The sequence below is a fragment of the Haliaeetus albicilla genome, chromosome 17 (assembly GCF_947461875.1).
Source record: "Haliaeetus albicilla chromosome 17, bHalAlb1.1, whole genome shotgun sequence".
Taxonomy (NCBI): Eukaryota; Metazoa; Chordata; class Aves; order Accipitriformes; family Accipitridae; genus Haliaeetus; species Haliaeetus albicilla.
The window spans coordinates 1,336,037-1,355,682 of record NC_091499.1 but is presented as its reverse complement, the minus strand read 5'-3'; the positions used below and the strand labels follow the sequence as shown (position 1 = coordinate 1,355,682).

General features: G+C 42.8%; 1 long non-coding RNA gene across 2 annotated transcripts; it reads left to right on the top strand.

Moving 5' to 3' along the window:
- Nucleotides 1–485: 485 nt before the first annotated feature.
- Nucleotides 486–6,054, top strand: LOC138689520 (uncharacterized). 2 transcript variants are annotated; one of them, XR_011328342.1, is made up of 3 exons: nucleotides 486–642; nucleotides 4,694–4,803; nucleotides 5,826–6,054. It is a non-coding gene; the product is annotated as an uncharacterized lncRNA (long non-coding RNA). The 2 variants fall into 2 exon arrangements; XR_011328341.1 differs by lacking the exon at nucleotides 486–642 and having other exon boundaries at nucleotides 3,555–4,803.
- Nucleotides 6,055–19,646: the final 13,592 nt, after the last annotated feature.

Genomic DNA, 19,646 nt, shown 5'->3' with positions numbered 1-19,646 from the left:
CTTTACTGCGTTTAGAAACAAGTAATGCCCACTGATGTTGTTTCAGAAGCAGAAAATGCCTTTATTTTATAAATGAGATTCAAACCCACACTTACAAAAAGGCTACGAGTTAGATGCTCCCTATTATGTCAATTTAATCTGAGTTAACTGCAAATTCAGAACAATAAATTTTACTGGACTTGGTTAGGAAGGGCTTCTCAAACGCTGCTGTTTCACGCATGCCATGACTCACCGGCCTCCAGTGCTGGTATGCAGAGGTCTTCGGTTGGAGTCACAGCCTTGGGCTCTGCGTTTCAGAGCATTTTCTCAGAACAGTGACTTGCAACCGCTTTTCACCTGAGCACTCAGGACGGTATTTGTGGTCTGGCTGGATTGCTTACACAAACAGGAGGACAAATCGCTTGTGTAAGTCAGGCACTTTTGGTGCAGCCTTGTCTGTCTGTAATTAGGGATGCCCTTGTCTTCCTCGTCAGCCTTCCCCTCTGCAGCACTCAACAAACCCATTGCTTTGCAGGAGAACAGACAAAAGAAAATAGTATGTGTGCTTACAGCCCTGAGTTTGCCCTTCCAAGCAGTGTTCTGCTGAACAACAGCTCCTTTAGGAGCTTCCTTTCTGGAGTATTGATCTGTTTTCTGCCTCTGGTACATACAGACGTGCAGTCCGGTTAATATGCTTTTGTTGTAAGTTCTTGAAAGCACCGCTGTTCTCCTCCAGTTAATTCTTGCTCACGACTGCCTTGACGCTAGTGCCACAGGTGGTGTCTTTTATGCTAAATCTTCCAGAGTAACAAACTCAGTCATCTGCAGTGCTGGGTCATTAACGTGGTCCCTGGTCGGGCTGGATCGGCTCCCAGCAGTTCTCGGGCACTACGTGGGAGTTGGTACAGAACAGAGGCTATTCCCTCTAGGCAGTTTGGAAGCAGCTCCCATGCTTTGGAGAGAACGAGTGGTCAGCAGGGCAGGCATGGGACATTCTGGTCTGGCCGGTTTCGGTGTCAGAGAGAAGTTCTGGGTGTGTTTAATCTTCTGTAATGTAGTGCTTTAACTGGTTTATTCTGCAGGTTGCTTACTTGCCACCTCTGGAGCAGGTTCAGCCTGATCACTTTTTGCAGAGGTACAGACAAGTACGTGACTCTCATTCTGCTACGTTTCCTGAGATCCGCTCAGAAAATCAGAAACTTGCAAAAACTATGTCAGCAGTTAGGGTGCAGTCGTTGGCAGTTAAGGTGCAGATGTTCTTCAACTGATGTCTCTTAGGGTGAACAATTCAGTTTCAGGGTGCTTTCCTGTTTCCTTGGGGATGCTAGACTAGAAAGGACCACCGAGATCCACTGAGTGATGTTCATCTGCGTTTATCTGTTAATTCTTGTGTTGTAATTAGATTGTTAGCAGTAGGGGGCTTGTAAAGCGCATAGTAAATAAGAGTTACGGTTCAAGACTGCAGATAAGCTCTACAGTTCAGTAAGGAAGGGAATAGCAAGGACCTTAGCCAAACAAGGGCTCCGTGCTGCCCAGTGTGGTGCTGGTGTCCTTGTACAGTGAGGAAAGAAGGGACTTCTTGCTCAGTTGGAATCTTGTCCAGATTCTTTGTAAGAAGTGCATTTCTCCTTTATTTCTGTGCCTTTTCCAGAACCTACTGAAACTTTTCATTGTTTTTCTCCTTATTTCCCATTGCAATCGCACGTCAGGACTACTCTCAAATCACACCCTTCCTCTCTTTCTGTCTGTATATCCTACGCTTAGCATTAGAGTTGTGTTTTTTTCATTCTACATGCTGTTCCTTGTAAAAGGCTTCCTGGTTGAATATAATTTGTTTTTTCTGTGTTAATTTAGGATAATAGTTCCCCTTGCCCCATTTGCAGCCCACATACTGATGCAACTTCCCCTTGTTTTGTACCCAGATACGTATTGCCACAGTACTTTAATAAAATGATGTAGGACTGTTTACAAAAGAGTGCTTCTGTGGTATCGTACTGCTTTCACAGGAAGCTTAACAGCTTGCAGAACAGTAAGTGGCAAATGTTTAGTGCAACATTATGCCAACTTGAGGACAAACTGTTCCTCTCAGGAATGTTTTCAGGCTTAAATGAGAGGAAAATCCCCCTTGCAGAATGTGGATTCTTGGAGGGGGCAGGGAGTGACTGCCACTTCTTTGCCTTGCCAGCAGCTCCGGTTCTCAAGCACCTTCCAAGGCTTTTTTACATCAGCTGGAGCGTATGCTCAGCAGCGAGGAGTGATAAAGCTGTGACTGGCTTTTCCGGAGGAGCGAGGATTCCTCTTTTGTGGATGAGGCAGTAAATCTTCCCGCCTGCCTCAGACAGCGAATGTTGGCTTGTGCCCACAGACACTGGGAGGGTGCTGGGGGCAGACGTGAGGCCATGGCAAAGCTATTAATGGGAGTAAGCAAAGACTAGCAGCATAGCTGAAAACAATGTGAGACAGAACAATTCCAAACTTAAAGAGTTATGAGTCAGACTGAAATATGTGGTGCTTCAGCCACGGATGCAAGTCACCCATCCAGAAGATAAGTGGATATTAATGAATTAATGATTAGTTTGACTAACCGCTGAAAGGAGTTGAATTTAACACCGTTCCCTCTGTTAATCCTCCTAAGTGGTAAAAAAATCTTTGGCAAGTGGGCTCTGCCCATCAGCGGTATTCTTCATCTCTGGACCGCAACCTCGGGTCAAAATATTCTGCTGGCTTTCTGTGGCTGTTGGGTCTTGGGTTCATTAACGGGGAACTGCGTGGCTATTACTTGTCCGTGGACCAGGGACTTCCAGATGGGTGCCTGAGCTGTACAGTGTGCTGTAGCCTGAAGGCACAAGAAAATGTGTGGCGTGCTTTCTATTTTATATCCAGTCTTTCTGGCAAGGCAGCAGTGAGGTGCTCTAAAGCTGACAGGGTGCTCGGGCAATGCGGTGGATTCACCATAGGGAAAGTACAGGGAGCTGCAACTCACGGCTCTCAGAAAGTCCCAACGGTGCCTGAAGGCTCTGCAGAGGCTGAATGGACGTCAGCCCCCGGTGCCCCAGTCGTCCACCTCTGGGATGTGGTCTAGGGAGGGGGGGAAGGAGGAACAGAATGAAAAACTCATCAGATGAAGCCTGCGATCTGATAAAGAAATGCTGTTCTTCACCCTAGTAAGGCGTGTCTCCAGTAAATCATGGGAAATAATAGAGTCTGGCCAGGAAGCTTTCTAGGAGGCAAAGGGGGGTAGGAGCTTCTAGAGCACGAGGCTCCTGAGGCCATAGTTAGAGCTCAGTATGCAGCAAAGAACACTTTGAGGTTCATGATAGTGTGAATCATCACGTTTCAGTGTTTCTCATTAAAACATAAGTTTTCCATGGAACATCCAGATTTCGCAGCAACCGTGTTTGCCGCGAAAAGCTGTTTTTCCAGCATTCCTCCTTCACACATCTGCGTAAGGTTCCGCCGTGTCTGAGGGAGGCAGCAGGAGCGCTCCGTGGGGGGACCCACCGCCCGCCTTGGGGTGCTGCTGGTGCGCCGAGGGACCGCGGTCTGGGCCCAGGTTGCCTTCGGCTGGGGGCTGGGGGGAGCGGACGCATTCCCAGGCTTCAGCTGGGCAAGGATTTAGGCAGCATCAGCGTGTGCCTTCGGACCTGCTGGAAAGTGTCCCACAGCTTAAACAGCTGGAAAGCACCACTTGGTGACTTGGCCATGAGTTGCAAACTCGGTAGGCGAACTGCCTTTGCAAACCAGCAACAGCAGAAGACTTTCTAGAGGAGGTACACTGGCCAGAGGTAGGCCGAGAAGATTAATTTACGTGACCATAAAAACGTTCAGAAACAGACATTTCAGTGCTCCAAAATTTCAGAGGGCCAGTACATGAAGAAGTAGGGGGTTTATACAGAAAGGATTTTAGTTTTTCAAGCACACAGAAGCATTTTGGGGAAGAAGAACTAACTAGAAGATCCTCCTTGATACCTCTGGAACTAGACTGTGGACGTGGAGTTTGGCAAGCTTTTGAGGGATCATTTGAAAAGTCCAAAAGATCCTTTAAATCATGTGGAAATCCTTCTTCAAATGGAAATCCTGCCTTAGTAAAGAAAAAGGAAAGAGCATGGCTGATGAAATGTTTGCCTCTAACATAGAGGATGTACTGAGAAATTTAAAGAAAACATCACATTATGACATACCATCCATTTTTCATGTGGATTTCCAGCAGTAATAACTGTTTAAAGTTGTTTAGGTTTTTTTTTTTTTTTTTTTCCAGGTGATCAAATTATGCCTGTGTTGAGTGATAGGAAACTTCATAATGAGGACATATGAGATGGCCTGTACTTCCCCTCACATCTTTGGCAGCAGTTAGTCTGTACTGATAAAAAGAAAAGACTGGACTTGAAAATTAAAAACTGAGTTCAAGACCTTCATTACGAGAAAGTGAAGATTAAAAGGACAGTAGCTTTGATTGCAGTATTATGCCTCTGTAAATTAATGTTAAGTGTCTGAAGCTTCATTAGGCATAAAAACATCAAAGATAGAGGCATTTTCATAATGTTATTTTGATCACTAAAAACTAGCAATATGTTTTATTCTCATAGAAAATTAATTTCTAACAATGCTTCTTTCTTTGTGGCAGTTTTGCAATGGCTACACCAACTTGTGCAAGAAAATGAGAACAAGTATGCTAGTCAAATAAAATGTATTGGTTTGGTTTTTTTTTCTTTAGTATCTTCTACAAGCGGTAGTCATATGCCTGCATCCTGGATTCACTTACAGATGACATTAAGACACCAAAGCAGGACTGCAGGAAGCAACAGGAGTCTGAAAGCAGCAAAGGTCAGTAAGTTTTGTGCTGTGCTGTTTTCCCCCCATTTTTATTAGAAACAGTTGTGTGAAAGCTCTACTCCTGGCACCCATTTCTCTCCTGTGTAAATTATCATAAACATGTATGTGAAAATAGTATTCTTCATGACCGTCTACTGCAATGTCTCATACACCTTTATGATGTTCATGGAAATAGAATTCATTTTTGCTGTAGTATTATGGTAGATAGTAACTAGTTAGTAGTAACTAACATGTTTTATTGCTCTTCAAAGATGAAAATTATTAAATGAATGCAAAAAAACCAGTGGTCTTATGAATAATTCTCAAAGAATAAAAATCCTGTTTTCATGCAAATGTTTATTTTCATAATAATAAAAATGAGAGCCATGATAAAAAAAACCCTTGTAACTGCACCATAAAAAGAGAATGCTTTTCTCAAAAAGTGTTTCCACAAAGCAACAGAGGTTCTCTGAAAGACCCATATTCAATGCACAGAAGTGGATTTGATTCAGATAAGCAAAAACAATTACTAATTGTCATTTCTTGAACAGATTATTTAGAGGTGCCTCTTGCGTGCTGTGGGTTCCCTGTCCCATAAACTAATACAGCAATGAGATAGTATAGGCAATCTGCATCAAGCCACTTCTGATGAAACTGATTTTAGTGGGGTAAAGGCATTTCAATAGCATGAAGGGCTTTTGGAAAGGAGGACTCCCATAGGAATCCACAGCATTGCCTTTTAAATTTTGATATTGCAGCTATTTATTAGCTCCAGGCACAGGATGTCTGGTGCAAGCCATAACAAAGTCTGTACAGTGAAAAATCTGTTTTCCTAAATATTCATAAAAGAACTTAATACAAAACCCCATCAGCCTAAAGTTTTTATCATAATAAACTTTGTAAGTCTCAAGCATTTCCTGTGTTCCATGGTAGCATCGAATCTTCTTGACTGATTAAATAGGTTCACCTCTAAGAAAGCTTTGTTTGTCATCACGTTCCTGGAGTATTTGGTTTCTTTTATGTTCTCACTTTAGGCTTAGTTACAAAACTGAAAAGAGGAGCTGAAATGAAGAACATCTGCCTGAAGGCAGCCAAGAACAAACTGCAGGCAAACGCAGAAAAACAAGCTGAAGAAATGGACAGACCGGAATAGACGTAGCCATGACAGATGAGTCACCTAGTTCAATAAAGAGCAAACCTGAGATCGAGACCGTATTAGCTACCCATAGATTAAAACAGAACAAACAAACCCCTTCAGAACAATGCGAAAAGCTTTCGGGACTCGTCAGTGATGTGTTGGAAAAGATGCTTTTAAACAGGCATTAAACATAAACAGCAGATATCAAAGCTTCTCAGATTGCCAACAAGAAAACATAATGTTGTGTTTTCAGTCCTTGGAGCAACTGACTGGCAGGGACAGAAACACCGTGTTCTTCGAGGGGGTTCATCCTGCCCCCGGGACTTCATTAGAACTGTACACAAAAGAGCTGAAGCAGGCGAGGTAAACAAAACTAGAAACAGTTTCTTCTCTTAAAATCCAAATGCAAGTTAAAGTACATGGAGGAAAGAATTTGGTTTCATTTGTTCTCTGCTGTCCTGCCATTGCCTAGTAACATTTTCAAACAGTGCTGGCTGCTACTTGGAATCAGAATTAGGAGGAGGCTTGACTTTTTTCCCTCAAAGCAAATATTGGCTTTTTGGTGAAAAATCGGATGCTGAAGGTCTGAGCCTGACCTCATCAATTTTCAACCTCAAGCTTTCATGTTTAAAACTATGTTTTTTCAATGTGGAGTGCTACTTTCATGCCTTGTGGGAACTGCAGCTCAATTGCTCGTATCCCATTTTCTTTCACAATTTCCAGTGAAAATGCAACATCTCACATGAAAAATGATCACATTTTAGCGTTTAGTAGAAGCAATTTTCTTCTGGAAACAAACCAACCAAACACTGAAACTTTTCACAAGGCAATGCATGTTGGAGTTCAAGCTTGTGATGCATGAAAAGCAAAGACTGCCGCTGCTAGCCACTTGCAAAGCTGTGGTAAAGGACACTCAAAATTCACCTGACTTTGCCAAAAATATAATTTAGGATGAAGGGTCAAGCTGCACAGAAGCGAGGCATCACTACACCTAAAGTTGCCACCGAAACCTTAATTTAGCTACCATGGGAATCCATTTTCTGCATGAAATGTAAGAGGCAAAAAAGGGGAAGAATAGAACGTGATTACATAATTAAAGACCGTATTGAATTGTAATTGCACGAGGGAACAGAATAAAGGTTGCCAGGAAATAATTTATCTGACGTTTCCTAACTTCCAGTGTCAGACCTCAGTTCCTCCGCCTGCATTCCCCGCCGGACGGTCACCCACCAGCTGCGGTCCCACAGTCGCACGGCTGTGTTAAGGTAGTGTGGTGCCAAGCGAACGTATTCAAGCACTCGTCTGTGCTTTTTGAGTCGAGCAGGCTAAAACAACTGAAGTGGCTGCGGGAGCAGCTGCTAAAGCCACTCTCAGCATCTGGACTGAAGCTGGCCAATACCCGTGTTGCTGACAGCACAAGCGGAGCTTGCTTAGGAGCAGCAGCACTTAAAAAAGTAAATGACAGCAAAAGAGCTTGCAAGCTAAGTAATATTCTTTTTGCGTATTGGTTTGGAAATTAATTCCTTAGCTGTTTGCTTGAAAAGATGACTGAAACAACTTGTGCTACGTGACAGTGTAAGAATCCCCACCATCAGATTTGAACCCTCAGTTGTTTTTCACATCCCCGATGTTGAAGCTTGACAGACCTGACTTTTGGACAACAGGAGTCTGTTGTTCTTTGTGGGCATAGAAGTCCATGTGCTAGTGCTTAGATGCCCTCATGGAGGAGAAACACAGCGATTCTTCGGTGGAGTGAAGTTGTGCTCTGCGTGGGACTTCTTGACTGAGGCTGGGTAGCCGTGCGCTCCTCTCAAAGCATCGCCACAGAAGGGACCTTGCTCGGTGTAGCGCGTGTTTTCCATCCCTACTCCTCACCTGGAGCTGGAGGTCCTCAGCTCGCGGGGGTGGGTCGGGTGCTGGGGCAGGCGGTTCACTGGCCGGAGTGTGATCTGCCTCTCATTCTTGGGCACGAAAAATGCCCAAGCCTTTAAGACCTGGCTCAGCTCCTTTTCACCAGAATTCAGTGATGACTCCTACCTTAAATATTTGTGCGTTTACTTATGTTAGTATTGCCACATATCAAAGATTTGGTGGAAAAGATGGTGTGATAAGAACTTCTCAGAGAAGGAGGTGCAATCCTGCTTTGTAAGAGGGGTGGAGGCACACCCAGCCCCCTGCAGCAGTGTCTCATTGTAGAAACAATCACAGGAAGGTTAGTGCAATGACTAAAAAAGTTACAAAAAGAAGGAGACCTTGAAAGCTACCATTATTTCTCCTAAATTCTTTTAGAGATGCTCTGGTGCAGCTGTGCAAAGGACTCCTTGACTCTCCGTGTGGATGCTGAGTCATTCTGATGTCAAATGCCCGAAGGCTGCAGGAAATTGCAGGTTTGTTGCTGCTGAGTCATTGTGGCACGTACATCTTGTAACTTCAGCTGGCATGCAGGAGGAACTGATCTGTACCTCTCGCTCCTCACATGCCTCCTTGTCTCTCACGGGCTGAGGATTGCGGGCTGCTTTGGAGATGTCCTAGAGAATAATCCTGGGAATACCCTGAGATGATGTTTATTTTCTGGTTGCTTCTTGAGCTCCTAAATGAATGGAATGCTAGGTAGGGAATAAATGAATACTATATAGAATGGGTCATTAATGACCTTTCAAACTGTTCTGGTATTTCTACTGAAAGATCCTTTTCCCTGCTGCAATCATGGAAAGAGAAGAAGCAGGGTCAGAACTCCGTGTGTCTGTGCGAGCAGCACCACTTATTATGCACCACTGCAGGCACCAGTGAAGACAGCCTCTATTCCCATTATACAACACTGGTCTTAGTTGTTTATACCTTTTTGAAGCACTGAGTTTAAGCCAAAACTTTTCATACCCTGTCTGTGCCTCTGGCTGAATTCTGTAATATTTCAGCCAAATAATTCAGCTCCTTCAGTGAATGAGCCTAGGAACAAAGTGCCACTTTGCTCATGTTAATACTTCGAGGTCTTTTCTGTAAAATTCTCCAGCACCACCCTGCTTTGAAGCAGGGATTTTAAATTTGGCAGAGGGATAGCTCTCCTGTCAAAAATAAGCCTTCCATCACACCTGTGAAAATTCTCCCCAATTTTTTTGAAGTCTTAGTAATTATGTCAATAGGAATTCATACAGGTTCAGGCAAGTTGTGAGAAAGCTGTTACTTCAGGCTTTTTAGAGATCTCCTACAGAAATTAAGGATCACTGCAAACTTCTGTGTTTCTTTAAGGTGTTTGTTACTTTACCCTTAGCTGACCAGATGTGTTCCGCGTGCTTTCCCCACACAGTAAAGATGCTTCAGTCAAGGACTTTTGGGGAACTCAGAAAAACTTTTCATGCCCTGGGCCGCTTCTAACCCTATACTGGCTTTCTGTACATAGAAGAGGAAGCAACATAGAGTAGTGCTCAGCTGAGAAAAGAAAGAAGTGCAGAAAAGGAGATAGGTGAGACGGGGTCCGTGGGGAAGAAAAAGAAGAATAAGGCACAGTTGCAGAATGGGGCCTAAAGATTTCCTGGAGACTGACTGTGGAAAGGGTGGGACCCTGTGTTTTAAGGTCAGAAATGAGCCTGGGAGAAGAGAAGAGGGATGACTGGGTAAAGAGACTGGAAAAAACGTGCTGGGAATATAGGCTGGGACTAGGAGAACAAGGAAAGGAGTGTAGTACCTTGAATTATGGAAGGAGAGACAGATGGTGGAGAGAGGTTACGAGAGGAAAAGCAGAGCAATTTTTAAAGAAGAAGTAACAGAAAAGTTGCCAGACAGTATTTGTCTCTGGAGGTTGGAACTCAAGATGTTGGAGATTCTTCTTTCGGTACAAACAAATACCTGTGGAAACCTAAAGGGAAAAGTTAGGATGTTTATCTGCAAGTATGAAGTGTTATATGATGAGTTTTCTACCTAAAATTCATAGTTATAAACCCAGCCCACATAGGTAGTGACCAATGCTTGTGATGACTAGTAACAATGTTTTTACCTAGCTTCTAAGAAACAAGTTATAAAAAGTTATCAAGTTTATAAAAGCAATTGCTGCCCTGAAATGAAGTATCATTGGCACTAGTTTTGCCCTATGCCTTCTCTCCTGGAACCAGTAAGGAGGGAAGGTTCACCCTCCAAAGCTCTCCCGAGGAATATCTCCTTGGAGCTGCAGGTCCTGGGGCAGCGCGTGGCGAGCAGCACCACGTTCCTCTGCGAGCAGTCGTCCCTCCTGAGCAGAAGTTGCAGGACACAATCTGGCAACTGACTTCTTTCAGAGGCTCGTGGCACAGATCATAGGCAATTCCTAGCAATTCGGAGAGGCTGAAGCACCATAGGAGGCTAGAACATTTTATAGCCTCCTGTGTGCTCTGCCGTCTCTACCGCCTTTTGCCCTGTTGGACCATCAGCCTAAACATAAACCAGTATAGGAATATGGCCAAAACAGCTCTGGGATCCTGAGGTTAACTGGAACTGCACGACTCGTGCCTTTATGTCTAATCTCTCGTGCCTTCCCAAACGGGTCTGGCATATCTAAGCCACTTATTAGGAATGGTGCCTGGCCTGTGCTAAGCCCTGAACTGTGCAAGGCATTGCTGAGTGGAATGGCACCTGGCACGTGGGCACGTACCAAACCCACGCCAGGCTCACTGGTGGCGGGCAGTGTTGTAATAGCCCACTGCTGGCAAAGAAGAGCCGTGGGCCACCAGCACGCTGTTAGAGGGCCTCCCAAACGGATCCCATTATGGGCCTTCTGTCCGCTCCTCTGCTGCGCGCGTGGATGTTTCCATACCATTGTCTGGAGGTCTATCAGGGCATGAATCATCCTCACAGGCTTGATTAAAAGACCAGTAGTGATAATACATAAACCTATTTGTGTAGCCTTGGCCCAGTGGTATTTCAATGGATAGGGTAGAAACGCTAAGTGTGCATATTGTGAGACAGCACGCTTAAATTCACTCTGTCCAGTTCCTTTCCTATTCTAGATAATAAGTATTTAATTCAGTGGTTCAACCTTGCAGATGTTTGCTTCAAGTATGACAAATGATAAATGACATTTGTGGAATCCGCTGATATTACCTGACACAAGTAAATGGGCAAAATTGCAGCACCATGATGAAAAACAATCACTATATTCTCGGCTGCAGTATGTGCTACTGTACATATTAACTCAGATGGTTGGTTTTTATAGCCAAACCTCTTTTCTACAGTTGCAGATACAGTCCCAGTAGCAGTACACTAGAGAAAAAGCTTCTGATTCTTTCCTCCCCCTTCTAGGTATAGACAGTATTATTACCTAGGAAAGTATGTAAGAAAGATATGCAGAGGTGTATGGGAGTAAATCTGCTTTCCAGGACTACTGTGCTTTGCTTTACTGAAAACTTATCCAGATTCCGTGTCACTTCTGTAAACGCCATATATTAGGCAGCTATGTGTTTCCATTCTCCAATTGACCTATTAGGTGCTGAAAACCCCATTAGATCTGCTCTGTAAAGACCCTTACAGGTGGTAGGAAGGAACTCAGGCACTTCAGAGCGACCCAGTAACCCTCACTGTTTAAAAGTATTTTCAGCAAGCTTTTGCTGCAGTGTTTTGAAAACTCTTTAATGTTGATACCAATGCAGTTTCCTTGAGAGGAACAGAAAAACTTTTGTTGCTGTGATTTGAGACATGTTTGGTTTTTTCTTAATAAATAGATCAGTCATCCTAATTCAGCTCTGAAGTAGCAATATGAGCAAAAAAACAGCGTAAGCGTGTCTTGTCATCAGACCAGTCTTACCTGGGACTGAAATACTATGATGTGTTTAATAATAATTGCATGGCCATTGCATGATGTCATCCCAAGACACAGTTAAGGCTAGGTTTTTAGGGCCTTCCATATCTTAACATGCTTTTTACCTGGATCACCTAACTTCAAATTATCACAGCTTTTTTATCTGGATATAAACAGAGTGGAACGACATTTAGCATTACTGGATCAAATCTTAAAGCTTATGAAAAGCCCTTCCACTAGCACCAGTTGTAATGGGATTCTGAGTCTGGTTTTACCTGGTATCTAAAATTGCATATTGGGTCCTTGGGAGATTTAAAAAAATCCCTCTGTTATCTAACTCTCATTTAAGTCACAGGCTGTTTGGGTCACCTGTCTCTGTGAGCACTGATAAATTGATGAGTTTGTACTGGGGTGAAATTTGGTATCAGAGGATCATCAGCAATAAAAGCAATAAATTGTGTAGGTGAATATTTCAAACAGCATCTATTTGCCTTTACGAATTTGACCCTAACTCCTTAGGTAACTCCTTAGGCCATGAAAGAGAAGTTACTTAAACTGATTGCATGAGCTCCTTTGGTGTTAAACTAGAGATGGAGCAATTAAATAGAAAGTCACATCTCTTCTGATTTCCTGAAATATTTAGAGATGCTAGTTCCCATTCATCTGTTCCTATCTGTTTAACTGTATTTATTTTTCCAAGTTTGGCAAAACTAAACCCTAAGCTTTCAAGTACAGCTCTTCCAAGAGTTCTCCTTGAGACTAGCAACACTAGTGTCATGAGTCTTGTAAGAATTTCTTTCTAATGAGATTTTTCAGCTGTGATGGCAGACTAATGGCATGGAAATAGTTAGGACTACAGCCAGCTGGAACGCTGTTACCAAAGTATTGAAGTACCCCAGAGTGAAAACATTTTGCAGAAATGTGTTTAAGATATAAAAAGTTTTCTTTTCTTCATTAGTTTTGGGGTACCACCTAGAGACACTGAATATCCATGCCTAAAAGTCCACACCTTGCCTGACATATAGGTGATCTGAGAAGAGGCTGATCTTAATTGAAATGGATGTTTGTTGCTGTCGCCACTTACCCCTTCCTTCATTCCTTTTCTAAAAGTGTTTAAAAAGTTCTGATTTCATTTTAACATGGGGAGAACCACACTGAAATAGTGATGAATGTTACAAAATGGAATTGGCAACCTCAGTCAACTTTTCTGAGAAATTCCATTATTAACTGAAGAATGTAAGGGTCCTGGCAAATTATCACAACCCAGCTAAATAATTTGAATCATAAGTGGGTTTTAGCTATTATTTTTCTGGGAACAGGACTGTTTAGAGGTGGAGAGTGCATTGCAGGTTTAATAATAAGCCTATTACAGAGCAAGGTTTACTAGTAAATCCCTTGGCATTTCTACTTTCCTCCTAGGTAGTCCTTGCAGCTTTTCTTCAGTAATGGAGATTTTTTTTTATGCTGAAACTAAGTTCTCTTTCTTGTCTAAATAGTGTAAAAGATGTTTCTATTGGTTGCAAATCAAGTACCTACTGTACCAAGGTATTTCATACTCGATTTCAGAATGAATGTTTTACAGCTTTTTGACATAAACCATAAATCTGTGAGGATGGTGCCACCTAATGTAAATAGAGAACATGACAACTATTCTCCGTTCATTTAACATTACCAGCTGGGGTTGAAAAGTTAGGAATTTAGTATGCTTTTTATGCCTTCTGCCTAATTATCTGAAGGCTGTTCTGCCAGAGATTTCCATGGAATGACTGAAAGGGTCTCATTCCTGCAAGATTCACTTCTATTCTGGTCTTTTTTCATCAATATGTTTTGAACTATTTCAAGTTTTTAAAACGTATACAATACAGAAAATGTTTGACTAACAATCTCTTAGGTTTAGCTTCATGCAGCTCTCCTGGCTTCAGTCAGATTCATCTATCACCTGAGAACCTTTACAAACGCCACTGGAGGAGGAGGAGACTGCAGAATTTAGTAGATACTCTGCCTGCCGAGAAGAAACAAAGGAAAAATGACTCAAAGAAAGCCTAACAGAGTAGCAGCTCTCTTGCGTCCTCATTAATGATCCTCTTTCTACCTGCACTGCTGCAGACTTAGCCATGCCCATGCCCACTCGGTGGTGTACACCTCTGTGGGCGCTTTGTGCCACCGTCATTTGCACCAGCGGGGTCAACTCAGATTTTGAGAGTGTGTATTGTGATTTGCAGCGATTTACCTCTTCTGCATTGCTGTAACTTCAGGTATTGAGTCTCAGCAGTGGCTGAACATAGTCAGAAATGTGTTTTAAAGAATCTTTTCCATAAGAGGAAAAGTGATTTTAAAGTTGTGTGAAGGCAAAGAGAGATTAGGTCCCTACCTTGAAGAAAGACATTATGGAGTCCTACTTTCAGATGCTCTGTTTCTTAGGCCATTTTTGGATAATCAGTATGAAAACTGTGGACTTGATATAAGCTGAGCTATTTGATACAGTGCTTTACAGGGCAGTGCCTTTGTCTTTTAACTTGTGTAAATGGGCTAATAATTCTTCACCTTTTCTCCATGTAATCAAGCAAGCTCATTCAGTCATAGAGGTTTGGGTGAGGCTGAGGGTCTACATCACTTAGGGAGTTTTTTTGGAACTTCTTTCTAAAATTATGGTAAGGATTCCTGATTAAAAACATCCCAAACATAGTTATGAATAAAAAAAAGGATAAACATTGTGACTGTGCATGCATATTTCAATTAACTAGAAAGTCATCTCTTCTTTTCACAAAACCTCTTGCTCTTTCTCTTCCTGGGCTCATGTGTGGTGATTGTAGAGAGCTGAATAATGTTTTAGTCACACAACTTTCATTAAAGCTATCAAACCCACGCAGTTAATTCCTTGAGCTCAGCCTTGAAAACATAAAGGTTACTGTTTGTCCTTGTATCTACGAGGATGAGAGCTTTTAACTGGCTTGTTGCTTTATGTGGTAATGTTCAACATTACTGTGATATTCTTTTGGTCTTTTGAAAGTCTCTTTATAGAAACATGAAGATGGATGAAAAAGCACAATATTCAAATGACTGGGGACAGGACTTACAAGAATCCAAAATTCAGTCATTACACAGCTAGCAGATAAAAGTGGTGCAGTTTCGTCTATACATACAAGTCACTAGATGAAAGGGGTTTTGAGTCAGCTATGACCTTTTTATTTTATCATTTGCGGATCCCACTAATATGCATTGTAAGTAGCTTTTTCCTTCACACAGAAAGAATTAGCATTTTTATTGCAAAACCAGCCAACTTGACTGGGGTTTATGTTTTGCTTAACATACTCTTACCGTTCCATAGTTTAGCTGACCATGGTACAGCAGAGTTGGCTGTTGTGCCAGACTCTAAAATCTAAGAGAAGGGGTTCTTTCTACATACAGCACAGAGCATGTCTTCTTCTCGGTCGCCATCACATTGATTGGTTTGGGCCAGAAAACTTGCAGTTGAAGAGTATAACACTCAATAGATTCCCAATTCAGTATGGTTTTATTTTTCCCCTCTTCCACCTAAGTCATCTTGTTAGATAGATTAATACTCCTCTCTCCTTATCTAATCTGTAGGAGGCTAAAAATGCTCCTTTTGGGGTATATCCAACTGTGGGAAAAGAATGTCCTGCAGACTGCTCATAGTCTTCGTTCCTGGGTGTGCTCCTGGCTGTGTCCTGACTCTGTGTCAGGACAAGAAGTGGCTGTATGTCATCCTCCCTTTGATCGTGCTTCTCTTGAAGGGAAACTCAGGTGTCTGGGTACCAAAGGAGCTAAAGCAATGGTGCAGTGAGTAGTTAGGTCTGTGCTACCTAGCCCAGACCAGCACCTATCAGGTCGGAGTGGACTAAAAAGTGTCTGCCAAACCACTGAAATCAGTGAGGCAGACCCATTAATATCAGTGGCAAGCTCTGCATGACTGAATCTGGACACCACAAAATAAAAGTTATAAGTGATTTCTTATACAGCATACAAACTTTTATTTACTAATTAAGGCTGGTTTAGCACAGGGTTTGAGAAGAAAAATCAAAACAAAAAACCCCACCAGACTCTCAAAGAAACTGTTTCTCTGGCACTGGGAGATAGAAATGTATTTTTTAAATGAAAGTGAGGATTCTTAAATCGTCTTGATCAGCTCCAAGAAAATGCAAAAGCTATTGTGACACTTGTCATAATATTCTTGAGTGCTGTTAATAATATGTCTTTACACTGTTGCTTATGGGAATTCAGGAAAACACGACCTTTGTTTGATACCATTGATTCTCTGTAAGTGAATCAGAACCGTCTGATTTCAGTGACTCCTAGAAAAAACCTAGATTTTTGAGGTTAAATTTGGTTGAACTCATGTAACTAGGCTTGCATTTTCACAGCTGTGATCTGTTTGCCCCTGTATTCTTATGATTGGTTTAGTCATTCCAATCATTTCAGCAACATCCTATAGGTATTGCTGGGTTCCTGCTGATGTAACTGAGATCATAGTGTAATCCCCTTGGACTGAAAGAATATCATCCAAAGGGACAGGATCCAAACCATCTATTCTATCTTAATAGAATTCAAAACCTGCCTGGCAGAAAAGCCAGGCAGACAACAACTTCAACATAAAATACTTAATTTTTACCAAGGCAGAGATAAAATTCTGTGCTCCCTCTGTCTAGAAGAGTGTCTTCCTAGTGATATATAGAATTAAACTTATATTTCTTCCCTTTATCTGACCCAATAGTTTTGTAATCAGTTTACATCAAGTGGAACAACTTCAACATGGAAGAATAAGCACCTTTGTCACCTATTCCATTAGCAACAGCAGCTGTTGGCCTGATTTAGAATAGAATAGAACAGAACAGAGAAAATAGAATAGAATAGGACTATTTCAGTTGGAAGAGACCTACAACGATCATCTAGTCCAACTGCCTGACCACTTCAGGGCTGACCAAAAGCTAAAGCATGTCATTAAGGGCATTGCAAATGCCTCTTGAACACTGACAGGCTTGGGGCATCGACCATCTCTCTAGGAAGCCTGTTCCAGTGTCTGACCACCCTCTTGGTAAAGAAATGCTTCCTCATGTCCAGTCTGAACAGGAATTCATTCCCCACTTCCCGCGGGCAGGCAGGAGTTCAGCCATCTCCAGGACAGCAGGGCTCCAGCACGCCCAACGCTCCCTTGGGAAGACAAACGCCATCACTCCCAACGTCCCCTCTTCCTTCTTCTTCCCCCAGATGTTATTGCCGAGCATGACGTCCTCTGGTGTGGGATGTCCCTGGGGTCAGTCGGGGTCAGCTGTCCCGGCTGTGTCCCCCCCTGACTCCTTGTGCCCCCCCAGCCTCCTCGCTGGTGGGGTGGGGGGAGAAGCAGAACAGCCCTTGGCTCTGGGCAAGCACTGCTCAGCGGGAACCAAAACGTCCCTGGGTTATCAGCACTGTTTTGGTCACAAATCCAAAACATAGGACAATACCAGCTACTGGGAAGAAAATTAACTCTATCCCAGCCCAAACCAGCACAAGGCCATAAGAGGACAATGAATTTTTCCCATCCTTCTGCTAAAATGGGGTTGGTAGGCAAAGTGTGAAAAGGCTCTTGAGGACTGACTGGATATGGAAAGGAAAAAGCTGTGGAAGGTGGTGGCAAGTGACAAGAGGTAACAAGAATCAAATCACGATGCAGTGGTCATGGTCCGTGCTGACAGCCGGCAGTAACCATCTAACCTTCTTGCAGCGTGGATTCATGGCCTCCTGCATCAGCACAGTTCTGGAAGGAATTAATTATCAAGGCTTTACGCAGGATGCCAAGATCTGTAGTTACAGCAGCTCAGCCTGTGACACTGCTGTGTTGATGAGTCAAGTGAGGTCTGTTACATCTGCCAGGAATTTCCATGGTAAATGAATGTGGAAAATCCCAGCTGCCGCAGAAGGTGCTGTTGGGGCTTCTGTTGGGCAGCTTCTTCCAGTCCACCTCAGAGAGCGCGCCGTAGCTCGACAGCATTCCGGGGATAGCTGTAAAACCGGAATAGTGGTGCTAACGCTCACATGACATATTTTGCAGGATTAGCAGCCGTTCAAGCATTACCTGGATTTAATTTAATCCAGTTTAATTGCTAATTGCAGTCTGCAGGGCCCGCTGCAGCCCTCAGGTTCGCTGGGAGGAGCATCCTGCACCTTGCCGGCCACCCTGCCCATGCCTCACCAGGGCCGATGCCGCAGGGCAGACTTCCCACCTCGTCCCGTGTGGGAAAAGGCGTAGGAAACCACGGACCGAAATTTCAAGCTGCTGCACAGCTCTGCAGTGGCTCACCCGCGGCACCGTCTGCCTCGTGGCCGCGTGTGGCTACCGGGAGTGAGCGTTGATGGCCACTGTGGTGGGAAGGGAGGAGGAGGAGGAGGAGGAGGGGGAGGAGGAGGAGGAGGAGGGGGAGGCAGGTGTGTTGGGCAGCGCGGGGGCACAGGGACTCTTGTTCTAGCTACGGTCTTATTGTGGTTCTGATTTAATCTTCTTCGTCGCCTGCCTAAAAACCCTTCACTTTATTCTGTAATTTGGTTTTTTAGATTCTGTCACAGTGACAGCCGTATGCAGGAGCAAGTAAGGGAGCATGTGCCTTGCAAGTAAAAGCTGGCCTATGAGGAAAGACTTTTGGGACAAGGTTCTTTAATATATGAAGAACAGCCTGGCTTCCAGACTGCAAGAGGAATTCTATTTTTGGCAGAGAACGACAGCAAAAAATAAAGCAATAGATAGAAGAAACAGAACATTTTACAGTCACTTAGTAAGACAGAAGAAGCAATGGAAAGGATGAAAAAATATTTGATTTGTCTTATTAGTAATGATACAAACTCACAAGGGCTTGACTGTTGCTGTATCACTTTGACTCATAGAATGACAGACTCTTCATGATCTCCTAATCAGTGGTTCTTTATAATTTGAAAAGTAATTTTAAACTTCCAGTATAGAAAATGAATCAAATGTTTTGTCAAGAGAAAAATAAATTAAAGGTCCCTGCATTTTGTTTGCATATTTGATATATAAAAGAGCAAGAACTGGGAAAGGTGTAATAAGGTCTGGCATTTCATTTTAATGCTGAAATTATGGAGAGCATGTATTAAGGCATCATTTGAAGCACAAATAGTGCTACAGTTTCCAATAATCAACCTTTCTGACAACTGTAGTTCTTATGAGTATAAAATAATCACTTATTACCTGTTGATAAGATTTCTTATACATGCCATTGATGTAGAAGTTAACTTCATTAACTTCTAATACATCTTAGGCCAATTTTTCAGTCCTATCCTTGTCTGTGAGTACCACTTGTACCTACCTTTTGGCACCTGCAAATAGAGGAGCGAGCAGTGCTTCGTTGTGGCATGGCTAGCTACTTAACTGGAGTATAAATCAAGAAAGAAACACTGGGCAACAAACGGGGGATAGTGGATAAATGCAGTCACACATAGTGAAGGTATACTTGCAAGAATGCAGGAAGAGAAAACCCTATGAAGAAATCCTAAGAGAGGACCTAGCAGAAACGTAGCTACAGTAATGGAGTAAGGATCAGTACAACTCCAAGCTCTAATAATTCTTCTATTTTTATATTTTACTAGGTGGCAATATAAACTGGAATTTAACTAGATGAAGTCTTTTCCAAATCTTGATGCTGAATAATATTTCATGTCAGCTTGAAGAAATGGCAAAGAAAAAGACGCTTTGTGCAAGACAAGCTACAGTGTTGTTTAATTATGATGGCAAAGCACAGGGTTAGAGGTAAAACCAGAAATATATCCTGTTGGTGAAGGAACACATTAGGTTAGATTTTCCTGAAGGGATTTTGATCTTTGAATTTCTCCTTTGGCTTTGTAACGCCAGCCTTTAGGTATTAGTACAGAATTTTATAGATTTATGGTGGTGAGGGAGAGACTTAGTGAATATCTCCTTTTACTGGCCATGTAATTGCCGGACTT